Here is an 18,061-nt window from a genome sequence, read left to right as displayed (position 1 = left end):
CCTATGACTCAGCAGCTAAACCAACAAACCTCCCTCTCCCAAGCCTTGTAAGAAGGAGCTCTGTTTTCTGTGTGATTCCAAAGCTTTGGCCCTGAGAGGGCTCCAGACAACCTCTTCATTTTAAACTAAAATGGTTGGAGAGATAAACGTAGAACAAGACAGCACTTCTAACAACTGTCTGCTAGACCCAGCGAATCAGGCAGGAATCTGCAGCAGAACATGATCTCAAGCAGCTGCCTTTGCAAGATTCCTGGAGCTCTCAGAATTTATGAGTGACGGGAGCCGTAAGCCTAAGCGACCCTTGACACACATGCTAGAGTGGAGTCTAGTGATATGACCTTCTGGGTTCAGGAAATTAAATATTCCAAACCAACTAAACACTTAAAATACAGGGAAAGAAGATAATCGGCTTGCTAGACATAAGCATGGATGTTTCTTATATTTCAGGAAAAGAATGGCCAGGTACTTAAGACAGCTATTACTCCTTCCTCTCTTACAGGCCTAGGTCAAGCTAATAATGTAGCCAGAAGGTCAGGAAAATCTAATGCTCCTATCTGGATCAAACAATGGCTTTTGAATACTGAGAGAACTGTAACTGTGACCTGTCTGGTGGAGGAGAAACTTAAAAATAAAACATATAAAGCCTCCCATCAGCCCTTGAGTCACTCCAATATTTGTTGTTTAATGAAAATCAGGGCCTGGAGAGATGGCTCAGAGGTTAAGAGCACTAGCAGCTCTTCCAAAGGTCCTGAGTTCAGTTCCCAGCAACGACACGGTGGCTCACAACCATCTGTAATGAAATCTGATGCCCTCTTCTGGACTGCAGTCATATATGCTATATACATAATAAATAAATAAATCTTAAAAAAAAAAAAAAGAAAAGAAAATCAGGCTTGGGCTGGAGAGATGGCTCAGAGGTTAAGAACACTGACTGTTCTTCCAGAGGTCCTGAGTTGAAGTCCCAGCAACCACATGGTGGCTCACAACCATCTGTAATGAAATCTGGTGCCCTCTCCTGGCATGCATGGAGGCAGAATGTTATATACATAATAAATAAATAAATCTCTAAAGAAATTTTTAAAAATTAAAAAAAAAAAAGGAAAATCAGGCTTATAGACTGTTACAAGATCTTAAGAAATTAAATAAAATCCGGGCTGGAGAGATGGCTCAGAGGTTAAGAGCACTCACTGGTTGTTCTTCCAGAGGTCATGAGTTCAGTTCCAAGCAACCACATTGTGGCTCACAGCCATCTGTAATGAGATCTGGTGTCCTCTTCTGGCCTGCAGTCATACATGCTGTATACATAATAAATAAATAAATCTTTAAAAAAGGATTAAAAGAAAAAAATAAATTAAATAAAATTTATTAGAGCCAAGGGGAATCTCACAGCCTGGCTTGACATCTCCCACAGCCATCCCAAGGAATCAAAATAACGATTGTTATAAAATTACAAGATTGCTTCTTTACCATACCTCCTCAAGCTAAAGATTGTCAGCATTTCACTTTTAGCTTGCCTATTCCCCTGCCTTGATGGAGGCCAAAGCTGACATACGAGCAGGAAATGCAAGTTCTGTTTATCCAGAACTCATTTATTGAGCAAATAATTCCTCATTATATATACAGATTAGCTATCAGAACTGTCAATTATAGCTTCCTCACAGTCCTCCAACCTATATGTATGTATATATACATATGTCTTACAATACATTTATTGCACAGATGATATTATATTTATATCAAACTATGAAACTTATGAGTCTATAGAATGGCAGATAGCTCTACAGGATATACTGGCACCTTTTCATATGTCTGTCCAACAATTATGAATTCTCTCCCTATGGAAACTCACCCATGAGGCTTACGTCCTTATGATTTATGGTTATGAAATAAAAAGTAATACACCATTTCTTTCACAGCTTTTTAATTTTAGGAATGCCTTGAGCTCATATATAGACAACAGCCTTACATATACATCAAGAGCTCTTAAGAATTGGTGCTTAATTTTTCATATCCCCCACTACAGGTATTCTTCATCACCACCAGGCCAAGCCACAAAGTTACACCTAAGCCTCTATGATCCCCTCACTGGTATTTAAAAAGGTCCTGATGTTTTCATAACATCAGGAGGAGGATACATGTCTTCACAGGACATTGACCTGCCTTTATGAATCCTGGATCGCCTGGTCACACCATATACTAGGCAGCTGCAGGACAAAGGCGCTCTAAAGCTGCCAGACTGAATACAGGCTGTTATTTACCTCTAGATTCTTTTTTTTTTTTTTTTTTTTTTTAATTTTTTTTGGTTTTTCAAGACAGGGTTTCTCTGTGTAGCTTTGCGCCTTTCCTCGGACTCACTTGGTAGCCCAGGCTGGCCTTGAACTCACAGAGATCCGCCTGGCTCTGCCTCCCGAGTGCTGGGATTAAAGGCGTTGGCCACCACCGCCCAGCTTACCTCAAGATTCTTAAATATTGAGCCTTGAATATGAATAAATTGATACAATTCCAGACCCTTTTGAAGAACTGTTCATCAATGATATCAAAACTTATAGAAATATGATTAGAACTAATAATTCTGTTCTAGATGTATTTTATTAATTTTTGTCAAAAGATATATGAGACTTGAGAGATATATAAATGACACATTTCAGATTTCATTCTCTGGCTATCCTGATGGCTATCCTGAGGCTCCAAGGATTCATAATTTTGCTCTGATAAAGTTCACCACTGTTATATTGCTAACATGTCTAAGATCTTGTCTATTAAGAAGGTTCTTTCCGGGCGTTGGTGGCGCACGCCTTTAATCCCAGCACTCGGGAGGCAGAGCCAGGCGGATCTCTGTGAGTTCGAGGCCAGCCTGAGCTACCAAGTGAGCTCCAGGAAAGGCGCAAAGCTACACAGAGAAACCCTGTCTCAAAAAACCAAAAAAAAAAGAAGGTTCTTATAAGCTTCAGGAGACCAAAATTTGCCAACGCCCACAAGCCAAGAAGGACTGGGAGGAATACAACCTGACTACAGTTTTTTTTTTCTTTTTTTTTTTCTTTCGAGACAGGGTTTCTCTTGTGTAGCTTTGCGCCTTTCCTGGAACTCACTTGGTAGCCCAAGCTGGCCTCGAACTCACAGAGATCCGCCTGGCTCTGCCTCCCGAGTGCTGGGATTAAAGGCGAGCGCCACCACCACCCGGCCTGACTACAGTTTATATCTCCCACTTACAATTTTCTTTTTCTTCTCTGGGGGTGGGGTCAGACTGCCCACAATTGCAAAATTTATTGGAGGGAGGAAAGCATAGGATTTCCCTATTCTTGCTGCAAAATTCATGATGCCATTTCTTCTGCTAAGGGACAGGTAATTGGGAGAGAATGGAATAACCCTAAACTTTATAAGACATCTACAGGATATTCCCTAGTGTTCGGACCATGGATCATGATGAGCAGTAAAGAGCATGTACATGACCGAATGGCCAGATGGCCTAGCTCCAGACTCTACATTTGGCACTCTTATTCTATGTTACATACGTACAACTCTTGTAGCCGGCTCCTGAACTCACAGAGATCCACCTGGCCTGCTCCGATGTGGATAAAGGTGCGCCCGGCAACAGGAAAAAAATTTAATGACACAACTATCATCCCCCTCCTCTCCATTTTCTTGGCTTTCCCTTCTCCGAGAAAGCCTTATGTTTGCCAATGTGTGGGAGCCCATTCTCAGGTTCCTCGTGGCTTTACCCAGCAGGTCCAAATAGAGGATGATCAGGACCACGGGCCTGAGTGTAGGTGTCTGAGATGGTCTGCACTTGGCTGTGCTGGGGGAGGAGGTCTTTTGCTCCACTCCTTGGCGTCTCTATAAAAACCCTGGGGCAGAGACAGTCGGGCTGTTGGAAAAGGTTCCAGGCCCTCTCAAGACTATCCTTTATTTTCTATCTGTTTATCTCCACAAGATTCTCCGCTATAAATCCTTCTATCTAATATTTCCTGCTGCTCGCACTCAAGGAAACTCTGGGAAGCTGTGGGGTTGGTGGGTAAATGACCCACACCAATGTTACTGGTGTTGGGAATCTCTCACAGTGCTTCCTATGTGCGGCCCTGAGGCGTCCTCCCCTGATAGCGATGCTCCTGCCTCAGGTCCTTAATTGCACAACCACTGATAATTCCCATGGCTTCCGCCCCATCCCTGAAGTACCCTTGTTTCTTGACCCAGGCCGCTCCAAGTTTGATTTTTGCTTTTCCAAGGTTTCCCTTCCCTCTTGCAACCAGACCATATTACCCAGTCATCCTTTTGCTCCCCCTGGGTTTTTCTTTTGGTGCAATGGCACTCTATCAAAAAATTTAACCATCCTTATCCTACAGGACATGCTCTGCCTACCTGTTACTCTGGTCCCGCAACTTATGCTCAGGTTTCATGTGGAGTTCTCTGGACTTGGCCCCCCAGACCAAGCAAAAAAGAACTGTCTTCTTGCCCCTCGTGGCCGGAATTTCCCTTGCTACCTCCCTGGTCTCTGCAGGCCTGGCGGGAGGAGCCCTGGGTCACTCCTTCATAACAACGGCTCACCTATCCGAACAACTTCAGGTAGCAATTGGGGCTTCTGCAGCGCCCTTGTCCTCCCTTCAGAGGCAGCTAACCTTTCTTGCACAGGTTGCCCTACAAAACCGACAGGCCTTGGACCTGCTGACAGCACAAAAGGGTGGGACATGTCTCTGGGTCCCCCGAGGAATATCCCTGATTGCATAGGGGTTGGTGTCTAAGGATGAAAATATATCCAGGGCCCCTGCTCTAGCAAAAGACACCTATGATAAACCGGGAGGATCAGGGCAATGTTTCCCCACCTTAGTTAACGTCCATTGCCTCCAGGCGAATTTGTACCACCACCTTGGACCTACATAAATAATTAAAAGGGAGGAGATGACGGGAGCCATAAGCCTAAGTGACCCTTGACACATATGCTGCCATATTTGGGCTTCTCTCCTCTTTTCTTAGATCTAGGCCTTGCTTAAGTCTCCATAGCACCAGAACTCTTCCACAGATACCAGAACCTCTTCTCAGGTATCAGGTGAACGAGCTGCAGTTAAGCAATTAGGCAGTTAGACAAGAGTAGATAGATAACCCTCAGAGCAACATTCCCTGCTGGCCGAACAGCCCATAATTAAGTCCCTTCCTGCTCGCAACCCCCATAGTTAAGTCCCTTCCTGCTCACAACCCCCCTTGCCTACCTATATGTGCCTTGAGAGAAAAATAAAATTTTGGAGCTTGATCAGATATCCTGTCTTGCTCTCATTCTTGTGTCTCTTGTCCCTCTCATTCGCCGGCCCTCCCTTTAGGTCCCCATTGAGGACCCTGCTGGCCGGGGCATACGAGCCTTGTCTTGCCTTGTCTCCAAGGGTCTCCAGGCTTTGTTCCAGGCCCTGCTCACATTTGTCTGCAGTCAGCACAGGGCTGTTCTTGTTATAGGCATTTAGTCGTTATTTCTCACTTGCAGGAGCTTGTTGGGCAATTGTATGGCAGTGGCAGATCAAAGGCACAGGGAGAGGAAGTGAGTAACCAGTCTTCAGAATGTCATGCTTGAAAGCACTACAGGGTGTCCGCACCTGGACACTGGACTGAAAGAAGGCCATTGTGTGACCTCTGACCCCCATGGCTGAAACCTCCAGTCAACTGAGAAAGTGACATACCTCTTCATGAAAGTGGGACCTAGGGCTGGCCAGGAAGCTCCGTTGGTAGAATACCTCTGTAGCATGCACAAAAGCCACTGCATCACCTGGGGGGGGGAGGCCCACCTACCTATAAGTCCAGCAGTCAGTGGCTGAAAGTAGAGGATCAGGAGTTCAAAGTCACCCTTGCCTATAGAACAATTTGCTGGGCCCTGCAGAAGACTTGTGTTCAAATGTATTGCATGAAGTATCCTTAGCTTTTTACATACATCTCCTGCAGCAAAATATCTGAGTTCTGATTCACTTTGAAAAAATAAAATAGGGCCAGTGAGATGGCTCCATGGGTAAGGGTGCTTGCTGCAAAGACTGACAGCTGAGTTTGAACCCCAAGTTTCACATGGTGGAAGGAAGAAAACTGATTCCCACATCAACCTTGGGTTCCTACATGCATACATATCTGTGTGCAAGTACACCACCACACATGTGTGACTACACATATGTAAATGTATCACATATACACAGAAGTGGTTTTGTTGTGTGTGTGTGTATGTGTGTGCGTGTGTGTGGTTCATACACATATGTAAATGTATCACATACACACAGAAGTGATTTTGTTGTGTGTGTGTATGTGTGTGTGTGTGTGTGGTTTTTTTTGTTTTTGTATTGTTATTTTGCCTGCATGTATGTGTGAGGGTGTCAGATCTTGGAGTTAGAGACAGTTGTTAGATGCCATGTGGATGCTGGGAATTGAACCCTAGTCCTCCGGAAAAGCAGCCAGTGATCTTAACCTTTGAGGCATCTCTCCAGCACCCCCAGAGAAATGTTTTTTTAAAATGGAAAAATAAAATCCAACTCCTTGCACTTTTTCTAGAAATCAAATTCCCATTGATTACTATCACCCTTCCCAAGTCTTCCACTAGGAAAAACAAACACATTTTGTCTCTGTTAGTTGCAGCCAACATTCTGCCCTTAGGATGGTTTTGAGGGCTCTCAGTAGGGCAACAGCCTCACTGGTGTCTTTGTGTGCAGGGGTGGGTGGTGGTGGTGAAGTCAAGGTTGGCCTGGGTTAGCGCAGGGTGGCCCACCCAGAACTCAGCTCTCTCTCCCATTTTAGCATCCCGAGTCCAGGGATTACAGGCAAAAGCCAGCATGTCTAGCTGCATGAGCCCCTTCAAAGCTGACTTAAGCTATAGGAAGCAGGGCTGGGCCAAGGAACGCATCTGGGGAGACGACTGGAAAATACAGTCTGTTTTTTAAAGGGCCAAGTTATACATTCACCAAGGACTCTGAATAAAGGGAATGAAGAGAAGGGATTGATACTAGAAAGCTAGATGCTATAGAGCAAGAGGTGGCCCCCAGGGAGCTGAGTCCCCTCACAGGAGATAGTGGAGGTGGGAAGGGCAGGTGATGGGGGACTGGACCAGCAAGAGGCCACCTTCAGCCATTCTGTCTCAGCAGGCCACAGAGGAAAGCCTGTCTACCACGAAGCCAGAGAGCTCTGTCCCATTCTCCCATGGCTTCTGCTTCACAGTGTGCATTTTCTTGGTAATGTGTGATACCCCTAAACTTGCAGACCAGGGCTTGAGCTGTACCAGCTCCAGGTGGCTGCTATCAACAGGCTGGGAAGCCATCCTGGAAGGAGCTGGCACCTCACAATAGCAGCTGAAGCAGATTATCATGACAGTTTTCTACTCACTGCTGTGGGATCTCACCTTCATTTTCTCAGCATTCTAAAGACTGCCATGCCAGTTGCCCTGCGTGGTCCACTGAGAGGAGTGTTCTACCAAAGTTTCAGGTGAGCCCAAGATAATGATAAAAGTCTCCCTCTATCTGTCATAGCCAGACAATGTTACTGAGGAAGCTCGATTACCTATCGGGCACCGTGCTGTTCACATGTGTAACTCACAAGTGTCACAAAGTCCAAGGCTGCTCCCACCCCCATTATCTCTAATTTCTGTTGTTCTGTTGTTCTTTATTTTGGTGTTGGGGACTGAACCTACTACCACAGAGCTACTCATGACCAAGCTATAGATGCTTGTAAAAGTGGAAATGCTGGGATGAGGTGGGGGAGCAGTTCAGGCATCCTGCCTCCCATCCTCACCCTAACCGTTGAGCCGGAAGCTGGCCTGTTCCCTGGATTGGGATGATATACTACTCAGCAGGAAATTTAGTCCGTTAATGTGCATTCCTAGCTCAAGACCTCAAGAGCCCAGAGTTAAGAGCCGCAGTCTCAGGGTTGTGGCTGCTACCTACTCCTGCGTTTTTTCTCCAGAACAAGTTTGTAGCTAGAGGGAAAAAGTTTGCCAAGCAGAAAGCTGGTTACATTGTATCTCAAGGTGAGGTCCAGTTACCAAATGTCTCCAGCTGGTTACATTGTATCTCAAGGTGAGGTCCAGTTACCGAATGTCCTCAGCCCCATGCTTTATCTGACATTCCTTAAGCAAGGTGGTAACAATGCCCAGATTTCTCACGACCCCATTACAGTAGTGAATGAAAGTCCTGACGAACCTTGATGTTTTATTGTCTATTTTGTTCCTGGTGAAGAGGTAAGTGCAGAAGGGAGAGAGAATTTCAATATAGCATTTGTCTGAGTCCTGGGGACATTCTAGAGGCCTGAGAGGAATGCAGAGTGAAAGAGAGCAGCCAGGGGATTTACAACTGGTGGAATGGGTATCCTAAGAGGCTGATCTCCATCTCAAAGGCAGGATGAGGGATAAAAATAGCGATAGCAAGCTGCTGAAGATTCACAGGTCATTGGAGCTCAGCAGGACGTCGGCTCCGGTGAATGGCTGACTCAGAATTTGCACCACACAGGTCAAATAAGGTGCCCGTCAGATAAATTCCTTCCCTTTGAGGGCTTTCTGAGGGCCTGCCATGCCCGATGCCCTCCTGGAAGGATTTTTCAGGCTTAAACTGACCAGAATACCATTGGTTGGACCAAGAGTCAGCACCAAGAGTGGGCTGTGAGGGAATCTGGCATGAGAACCATGCCTGGTAGGGACCTTTAACAATGAAACTGTGGAGACTGGCCTGCCTAGGGGTTCTGCTCTTCTGGGAAATTTGGGATCCTCTACCAAGAGAACACTTAACTGGTAGAAGGTAGACATAAAAAGACATAGCAGTCTGTAAGCAGGAGCCACAGGAGGGGAAAATCCTGAGGAGACAGATTCTTCCAGGCAGTGGGAGGAAGTCTAGGGACAGCTGGCCGTAGGAAGAAGAAGGTGGCAGCTCATCAGAGCTGTAGCACATGCCCAGAGCTGTGGTGACATTTTATTTCTCAGGAGGCACCAGTATCCAATGATCTAATTGCTTTCCCAGAATCCCTCCTGGAAGGCACTGTAGCGGAGGAATCTGCTGCTGAGTTGGAACGAAGCCCCAGATCTGACTCAGTGAGATCCAGAAAAGAAGCACCAAGTCCTCCACAGGAGAAGAGGGATTTAAATGTCACTCTAATAAATCTTTTTTATTTTTAAACTAAGCATGGTAGCACCTGGAATGCCAGCACTGGGGTAGTAGAGGCAGGTGGGGTCTAGAGAGATGCCTCAGCAGTTAAGAACACTTGCTGCTCTTGCATAGGACTAGGGTTTGGTTCCCAGCACCTCACATGGTGATTCACAACCCTTGTGTGGTATCATCCACCAGAGAAGCCCACTCAGACATAGTACCAGCAAATAGAAAGTCTTTATTCACTGGCCTGGGTGTTCCGGACCCAAGTGTAGTCTTGAGCATTTCTAGGGGGGAGGGGGATTTTTAAGCACAAAACCATATCCTGGGTTGACACACCTCAGCAAGAACAGTTAACCAGAAGCAGAGCTGCTGAAGTCAAAAGGCAAAGTTACTACATTCAGGGACTTTCCAGAACTGTGGACTTTGATGGATCAGGTCTTTGTTCTCCTTCTGACAGGTGCTGCTGCCTATGTGCTGGGTTCCAAGGCCTGAATGGTACTTCCACCATGGAGTCAGTTATGCTAAGGTCTGGGGGGCTACTAAGGTATGGCATCCTGTTACACAACCATCCATGACCCCAGTTCTAGGGACCCCAATACCCTCTTCTGACCTCTGTGGGTACTAGGAATGCATACATGAAATCAAAACACTAATACTTAGAAAAATAAAATTTTAAAGTTTTCTTGCAATTAAAAAAATATTTACATGCATTGGGGTTTGGCCTGCATGTATGTCTGTGTGAGGGTATCAGATCCACTGGAGCTGGAGTTATAGACAGTTGTGAGCTGCTATGTGGGTGCTGGGAATTGAACCCAGGTCCTCAGGAAGACCAACCAGTGCTCTAACTGCTTAGCCATTTCTCCATCCCAAGCGTTTTAATTTTTAAAAATCATTATATTTAAAGAAGGACTAAATGTCATCCTCATCTATATAGTAAGTTTGAGGTCACTTGGGCTGCATGACATCCTGTCTCTAAAACGAAGAAAAGTCAGGTATGGTGGTGCACAATTTTAATCCCACCATGCTACTTAGGAGGCAGAGGCAGGTGGATCTCTGTGAGTTCCAAGTCAATCAGGGGCTACATAGTGAAACTCTGTCTTTAAAAACAAAAAACAAAAACAGGTCTAGAGAGAGGTGTGCCAAGTTAGAAGTGTGTGTGAGAGGGCAGACCAAGGCTGGCTTCCTTTACACAGAATAAAGAAGTTGGCAGCTGGGTTGCATTAAGCCCAGAAGGCATCTGTGTGGAGACTGAGAAAGGCGTCTTGCTTGCCAGACACTCTGCTTCCATTGTCAGTGTAAAAATACAGGGCGCCGAGGAGAGAGCTCAGCCGAGAAAGTGCTCATGCGTGGAAGCACCTGTTTGACCCAGAGGAAAAGTGACAGTGGGCAGGCAAGCTGGCTCAGCAGGTGAGTGCACTTGCTGACATGGTAGATGGCCTGAATTCAGTCCCTGGGACTCACAGAGTGGAAGGAGAGAACAGACCCCTGCCAGGGGTCCTCTGTCCTCCACATGTGTGCCATGGTACGCAGGTGTGTGTATGTGTGTGTCTTGTTTGTTTGTTTTTGTTTTTGTTTTTCGAGACAGGGTTTCTCTGTGTAGTTTTGGTGCCTGTCCTGGATCTGCATCTTGCTCTGTAGACCAGGATGGCCTCGAACTCACAGAAATCCACCTGGCTCTGCCTCCTGAATGCTGGGACTAAAGGCGTGCACCACCACCGCCCAGCTACAAATATCATTTTTTAAAAGAGCCAAGTATGATCCGGGTGGTGGTGGTGTGTCTTTAATCCCAGCACTTGGGAGGCAGAGCCAGGCGGATCTCTGTGAGTTCGAGGCCAGCCTGGGCTACCAAGTGAGTTCCAGGAAAGGCGCAAAGCTACACAGAGAAACCCTGTCTCGAAAAAACCAAAAAAAAAAAAAAAAGGGCCAAGTATGATCCGGGTGGTGGTGGTATGTCTTTAATCCTAGCACTCTGTAGGCAGAGGCAGGTGGATCTCTGTGAGTTCAAGGCCAGCCTGGTCTTCAAAGCAAGTTCCAGGACAGCCAAGGCTATTACATAGAAAAACTCTTCTCAAAACAGCTAACCAAACAAACAAACAAACAAACAAAAGCCAGGTATGGTGGCATATTGTAATCCTAGTGCTGAGGAAGCTGAGACAGGAGAATCCCTGGGACTTGCTGGCCAGCCAGCCTAGACAAATCAGTGAGCACAGGGTCCTAGCAAGAAACTGCCTCAAAAAATAAGGTAGGATTCCACTGTGGTAAAGGCAATGGGCAAATTTGGCATGATCATTCACGGCTCCCTATTGAGGATAATACTTAAGAGAAAGAAGTTCCCAGGGAGACTCAGAGGAGGTCAGAGAAGAGGAAAATAGAACAAGCTATTTCTGAATGCCATTCTTGTCCCTGGGAGCTGTGGCTGGGATTCTTTGTAGACTGCCTGGGGGGTTGGCCTCTGAGGCTACAGTTGCTATTTAAGAGCTTTGTAGTGTATCTATATTCTAAGTGGCATATATTTAAAGCAATTGAAATTTGAGTTATTTTCACTTAACAGTTTATGTGCCTGGGTGTTTTGCTTGCTGTATGTGCTCTCCACTTGCAACCCAGCTCCACAGAGTACAGAAGAGGACACCGATCTCCTCCCCGGGAACTGCAGTTACAGAGGCTGTGAACTGCCATGTGAGTCCTGAAAATCGAACCCCGGTCCTCTGCAAGAGCACCCAGTGCTCTTAACCACTAAGCCATCTCTTCAGCTCCTCTATTATTTTAGACAAGGTCTCACTATGTAGCCCTGGTTGGCCTAGAACTTTCTACTTTGACCAGCTTGGCCTTAAACTCACAGAGATCCATTTGCCTCTGCCTCTCAGGTCTGGGATTGAAGGCAAGCATCACCACGCCTGGTTATTTTCACTCCTTTGATATTTTTATGTTCTTAAAATCACTTGTAAAGGGACTGGAGAGATGGCTTAGCAGTTAAGAGCACTAGCTACTCTTCTAGAGGATCTGGGTTCAATGCCCAGCAATCACGTAACAGCTCACAACTGTCTATAACTCCAGTTCTAGGGGATTGGACACCCTCACACAGGCACATGCAGGCAAAACACCAATGCACATAAAATAAAAATAAAAACAAATCACTTATAAAATCTCTGAGGGGAGAGGCAGGCTGAGAATTCCCGTCCTGGGCTCCTCCTAGCTCTTAGTCTGCTTAGTACAACCACCATGACTGAACTCAGGAGGCCAGCGAGGACAGAGAGGCTTCTGTTGCCTTCCAATTCAAAGTCTGCCCTGTTTGGACACTCTCCCGGGATATTCATAGACTCCTGGCAAGAGGTGACCACGCTGCCACTGCCAAGGTCCCTCTGTGTCTGATCTCCTAATGGGGCCTGGACTCACTCACTCTAGACAGCAGCTCTTCCCCTGCTGTTGGGTCCACAGATCCCACTTGTAGCTAGGCCTTTATACATTACCTCAAGGCTTCCTTGTGTGTCTGTGTGGTTGTAGGCATCAGACCAGGACTTCATGCTTGCTAAGTATGAGTGTCCTGCCGACCAACACCCCAGCTCGACAGAGCTCTTCTTCTAAGTTGAATTTATTTTCATTCATTGGTCTGCTGTGCCCTAATTGTAGCAAAGCAGTTTTATTTATTTTTTTATTTTTAACTTTTCAATTTTAAACTTTTATTTATTTATTTGTTTTGGTTTTTTCGAGACAGCATTTCTTTGTGTAGTTTTGGTGTCTGTTCTGGATCTCGCTCTGTAGACCAGACTGGCCTCGAACTCACAGAGATCCGCCTGGCTCTGCCTCGTAAGTGCTGGGATTAAAGGCGTGCACCACCACCACTGGCCAGCTTAAACTTTTATTTATTATTGGGTATGTTGTCACACACATAGAATGTCAGCTGTTGGAAGTGGGGACAGGAGGACATGGAGTTCAAGGCTAACTTTAGTTACACAGCAAGCTTGAGGTCAGTCTAGGCTACACAGTTCCCTGTCTCAACAATATGTGTATATTTTTCATTTTATTTTATTTTTGAAGCAGGGTCTCACTGTGTATCCCTGGATGGCTATTTAGACTAGGCTGGCCTTTAACTCACAGAGATCTTGCCTATCTTTGCCTTCTGAGTACTGGGATTAAAGGCCACCACTCCTGGCCCCAGCTATTATTATTATTATTATTATTATTATTATTATTATTATTATAATTATAAGACAAGGTCTCACTACATAATCCAGACTGACCTAGAATTCACAGCAATCCTCTGGACATCAGTTTCCCAAGTGCTGGAATTACAACCATGTGTCACCATGTCTGAGTTTCTGTGCTCTTCCCAAGGGCTGGGCTGAGCATTATAGTTTGAATATCACACCCAATTTCATTACTGTCCAGCTGGTGGACATTTAGGTTGTTCCCAAATTCTCTCACTGATATGCCGGCTACAACAAGGATGCTGAGTGTGTGGGTGTTGCTGCAGGACCAGTCTCTGGAATCCATGCCTAAGGTGCAGTTTACTAAGCTGGGCAGGGTGCCATAGTCAGGCTAGCAGAAGTCCAGGACATCAGAAATGCACACCCGTGGGAGTGTCTGCCTATTTCTGTCTTTTCCTCGTACTTCTTGAAGGTATCCAGGGCCTCCAAGACCAGGAATCGGTGCTTCCAAGAGCACCCTGCATCATTTTATCCCTGCTCATCTGTGTCACCTTTTCTGCCGGTGCTATGAGATGCTCCTGGTCCTCTTAAGGTCACCATAGTCGTCCCACGGGAGCTCAAGAGCCCCCCCTTGGAAATTGCAGAACTCTGGCTCTGGCTGAAGGGACCTTGGTTTTGCCAGGCTCTTTTCAGTTTCACAGGGAAGGCTCTAGAAACAGGAAAGTAAGAGCTGTCTTAGATGGTGGTTCTGGTATTAACCCTTTCTTGGGAAGGTCTGTCCTGGAGAGCCAGGCAAGGGCTTGCTCACCTGTGTCTTGAGTAAAGGTGCTGACGGGGTGCAAGGACTCCGTGAGAGCTCAGGCACATGGGGACCAGGGCACACCAACACCAAAGGTGCATGCTCCTCTCCTTCGAAGAACATGCCTGCCTCTGGTCCTCAGACACACATAGTCAGAAGTTTTGCTCAGCATCTTAAAGCAGCAGGGAAGGGTTCTCTTCCTCCCCAGGCAGCCTTACTTCCTGCCCACTGAATGTAGAGCAAAGCCATCGGCCAGGATCTGTGGGAAACACGCAAGGAGGGCTGCCTGAGAAAGGAAAGAGGTCTCATGTACATTCAGCCAGCTTAGGGATATTTTGTTTTGGGGTGTGTGTGTGTGTGTGATTTGTGTCTATATGTGAGTGTGGAGGCACATGTGCCTGTGTTCATATGTGGAGGTCAGAGGCTGATATCAAGTGGCATCCTCCACCCCCTCTCTACCACACTTTTTCCCTGAGGTTATGTGTGTGTGCACATGGGTGTACATGTGTGAGGGAGCCCAAAGGTGATGTTGGTGCCTTTTTTTCTTCTCCTTTTTTTTTTTTTTTTTTTTTTTTTTGGTTTTTCAAGACAGGGTTTCTCTGGGTAGCTTTGTGCCTTTCCTGGAGCTCACTTGGTAGCCCAGGCTGGCCTCGAACTCACAGAGATCCGCCTGGCTCTGCCTCCCGAGTGCTGGGATTAAAGGCATGCGCCACCAACGCCCGGCTTTGGTTTTGTTTTTTGAGACAAGGTTTTTATGGGTAGGCCTGGCTGTCCTGGAACTCTGTAGACCAGGCTGACCTCAAACTCAGAGATTCACCTGCCTCTGCCTCTGGAGTGCTGGGATTAAACCCGTGTGCCAACACACCTAACTCTTGGGTGACTTTTGTTTTTTTTTTTTTTTTTTTTTTTTTGGTTTTTCGAGACAGGGTTTCTCTGTGTACCTTTGGCTGTCCTAGAACTTGCTCTGTAGCCCAGACTGGCCTTGAATTCACAGAGATCCTCCCGCCTCTGCCTCCTGAGTGCTGGGACTACACTAAAGGTGGGTGTCACCACCGCGAGGAGGTGCCTTTTCTTGACTGCTTTCCACCTTTATTTTTTGAGACAGAATATCTCACTAAACCTGAAGCTTGCTGACTGGGCTGGGGTGGCTACCCGAAGAGCTTCAGGGATCCATCTATCTCTGGACAGCTAGTGTTGAGGTTACGGGAGTCAACTGACTCTTTATGTGGGTGCTGGAGATCCAAACTCAGGGCCTCAGGCTTGCAAGGCCAGCACTTTCCACTGAGCCGTCTCTCCAGCCTCCACCTTAAAAACTGCTACATCACATTGCATATTTTATTCATTTTTAATTATTTTATTTTATGTGCATTGGTGTTTTGCCTGCATGTAGGTCTGTGTGAGGGTGTCAGATCTTGGAGTTACAGTTGTTAGCTGCCATGTGAGTGCTGGGAATTGAACCTGGGCCCTCTGGAAGACCAGTCAATGCTCTTAACCCCTGAGCCATCTCTCCAGCCCCTAATTTTGTTTTTTTTTTTTTTGAGACAGGGTTTCTCTGTGTAGTCCTGGCTGTCCCAGAACCCACTCTGTAGCCCAGGCTGGCCTCAAGTGCTAGGATTAAAGGTATGCACCACCACTGCCCAGCTGTGTTTTACATTTTAAACAGGGTCTCTCTAGGCAGCCCTTGCTAGTCTGGCACTCTCTATGTAGACTAGGCTGGCCTTGAAGTCACATAGATCTGCCTGCCTCTGCCTCCCTGGTGTTGGGATCAAAGGTGTGTACCTCACCTAAAATTTATTTTTATTTTTTAATTATGTATCCACATGGGTATGTATGCCTGAGTACAGGTGCCTACAGAGGCCAAAAGAGGGTAACCTAGAGTTATAAGCAGTTGTGACGCACCCAAATGCAATGCTAGGAACTGAACTTGGGTTCTCTGGTCCTCTGGAAGAACAGCAGTACCAGTAACCAGGGTTACTCTCAGTTGTTTCTTTTTGATTTTTTGAGACAAGGTCTCATGTAGCCCAGGCTGGCTTTGAATTCATTATATAATTAAGGATGACCTTGAATTCCTGATCCTCCTGCTTCCACTGGGGGTAAAGGCATGTGCTGCCTGTTACTCAGTGCTGGGGAGGGAACCCAGGACTTCAGGTCCATTAGGCAAAGACTCTACCAAGAAGCATCCCTGCCCAGTAGAAGGAGTTTGGACAAGTGTGTGATGAAGACGCAATGGAAAAAACTGTCTGTTCAATGATGGCCCTGAGATCATTGGGTGCCCACATGCAGAAGAATGTGGTTCCTCTCCTGTCTTAGTTAGGATCCTCTTGCTGTGAAAAAAACACCATGACCAAAAGCAACTGAGGGAGGAGAGGCTTTAGTTCAGCTTAAAATTCTCAGGTCACGCTCCATCACTGAGGGAAGCTGGGCCAGAAACCTGGAGGCAGGAACTGATGCAGAAATCATGGAGGAATATTAACTATTGGCTTCCTCCTTCTGGCTTGCTCCATTTGTTTTTTATACACCCCAGGACCACCTGCCCAGGGGCAGCACTACCCATAATGGGATGGGCCCTCACACATCAATTATTAATCCAGAAAATGGGGGCTGGGGAGATGGCTTAGCAGTTAAGAGCACTGGCTGCTCTTTCAGAGGACACAGGTTCCATTCCCAGCACCCACATGGCAGTTTACAACTGCCTGTAATTCCAGTTCTAGGGAATCTAACACCCTCTCAGGCCTCCATGGGCACCAGGCATGCATGTAGAACACAGACATGCTGTGGATATTGCTCTATATAAATAAAACACTGATGGCCAGTGACCAGGCAGGAAGTAGGTTGCCAGGCAGGAAGTAGGTGGGACAAGGAGAGAGGAGGATTCTGGGAAGCGGAAGGCTGAGGAGGGAGACACTGCAGCCACCTCCAGGACAAGCAGCATGTAAAGACTCTGGTAAGCCACCAGCCACGTGGCAAGGTATAGATTTATAAAAATGGGTTAATTTAAGATAAAAGAACAGTTAGCAAGAAGCTTGCCACGGCCATACAGTTTATAAGTGATATAAGCGTCTGAGTGATTATTTTATAAGTGGATTGTGGGACTGCGGGGCTTGGGGAACCTGGAGAGAAGCCCTCCAGCAACACAGACATATAAGCAAACATGTAGGGGGCTCCGTGAGCTCTACAGCCAGCAGAGTGATGATCAGCAGGAGGCAAGAAGGCAGTTGGGGTCAACATGACTAAGTAGGTGGTAATGACTCAAACTCTGGGAGTCTGACCCCTGGTGGTTTATTTTAGGCATATTTAAGCACAGCACGATTTTGTGAAAATTTTTCTGGTGATAATTAACTCAGTCTCTTATACATATAACAAAGCATACATAAATCTCTCTCTCTGGTTTTTTGAGACAGGGTTTCTCTGTGTAGCTCTGGCTGTCCTGGAACTCCCGCTGCAGACCAGGCTGGCCTTGAATGCAGAGATCCACTTGCCTCTGCCTTCTGTGCTGTGCCACCATTGCCAGGCAAAGCATACATAAATCTCTTTGAGGAACAAAATAAGCTAAGTAAAGATTGGTCATGACTACACCAAAACTCCTTGAAAAGTACATGTGACGCCTTTCATAAAGATGGGTTCTACAGACCAACTGAGAAAGACAAGCTTATGGTGAGGGTCTGGTGTGATTTCTGGCCACAGAGAGTGCAAAGGTCACGTCTGCTCCACGTCTTCTTGGGGGATCACAGGAATTGCATTTCTTCCCTGGAAGGAACAGCCTTGTGTGCTAACATTCTAGTTCCTCTGGTGCTTCTCTGTGAGCACAAGGACTTCAGTGCCTCCCACACAGACAAAACACACATACATATAAAACTGTTAAAAAAGAAAATGTCCTGGGGGCTGAGAGATGGCTCAGTGGTTAAGAATGCTGGCTGTTTTACAGAGGACCCAGCTTCAATTTCCAGCACCCACATGGCAGTTGACAAATGTCTATAACTCTAGTTCCAGGGGATCTGACACCTTCACACCAATGCACATAAGTTAATAAA

Source organism: Peromyscus leucopus, chromosome 2 (genome assembly GCF_004664715.2).
Source record: "Peromyscus leucopus breed LL Stock chromosome 2, UCI_PerLeu_2.1, whole genome shotgun sequence".
NCBI lineage: Eukaryota > Metazoa > Chordata > Mammalia > Rodentia > Cricetidae > Peromyscus > Peromyscus leucopus.
This window is presented reverse-complemented; position numbering follows the sequence as displayed.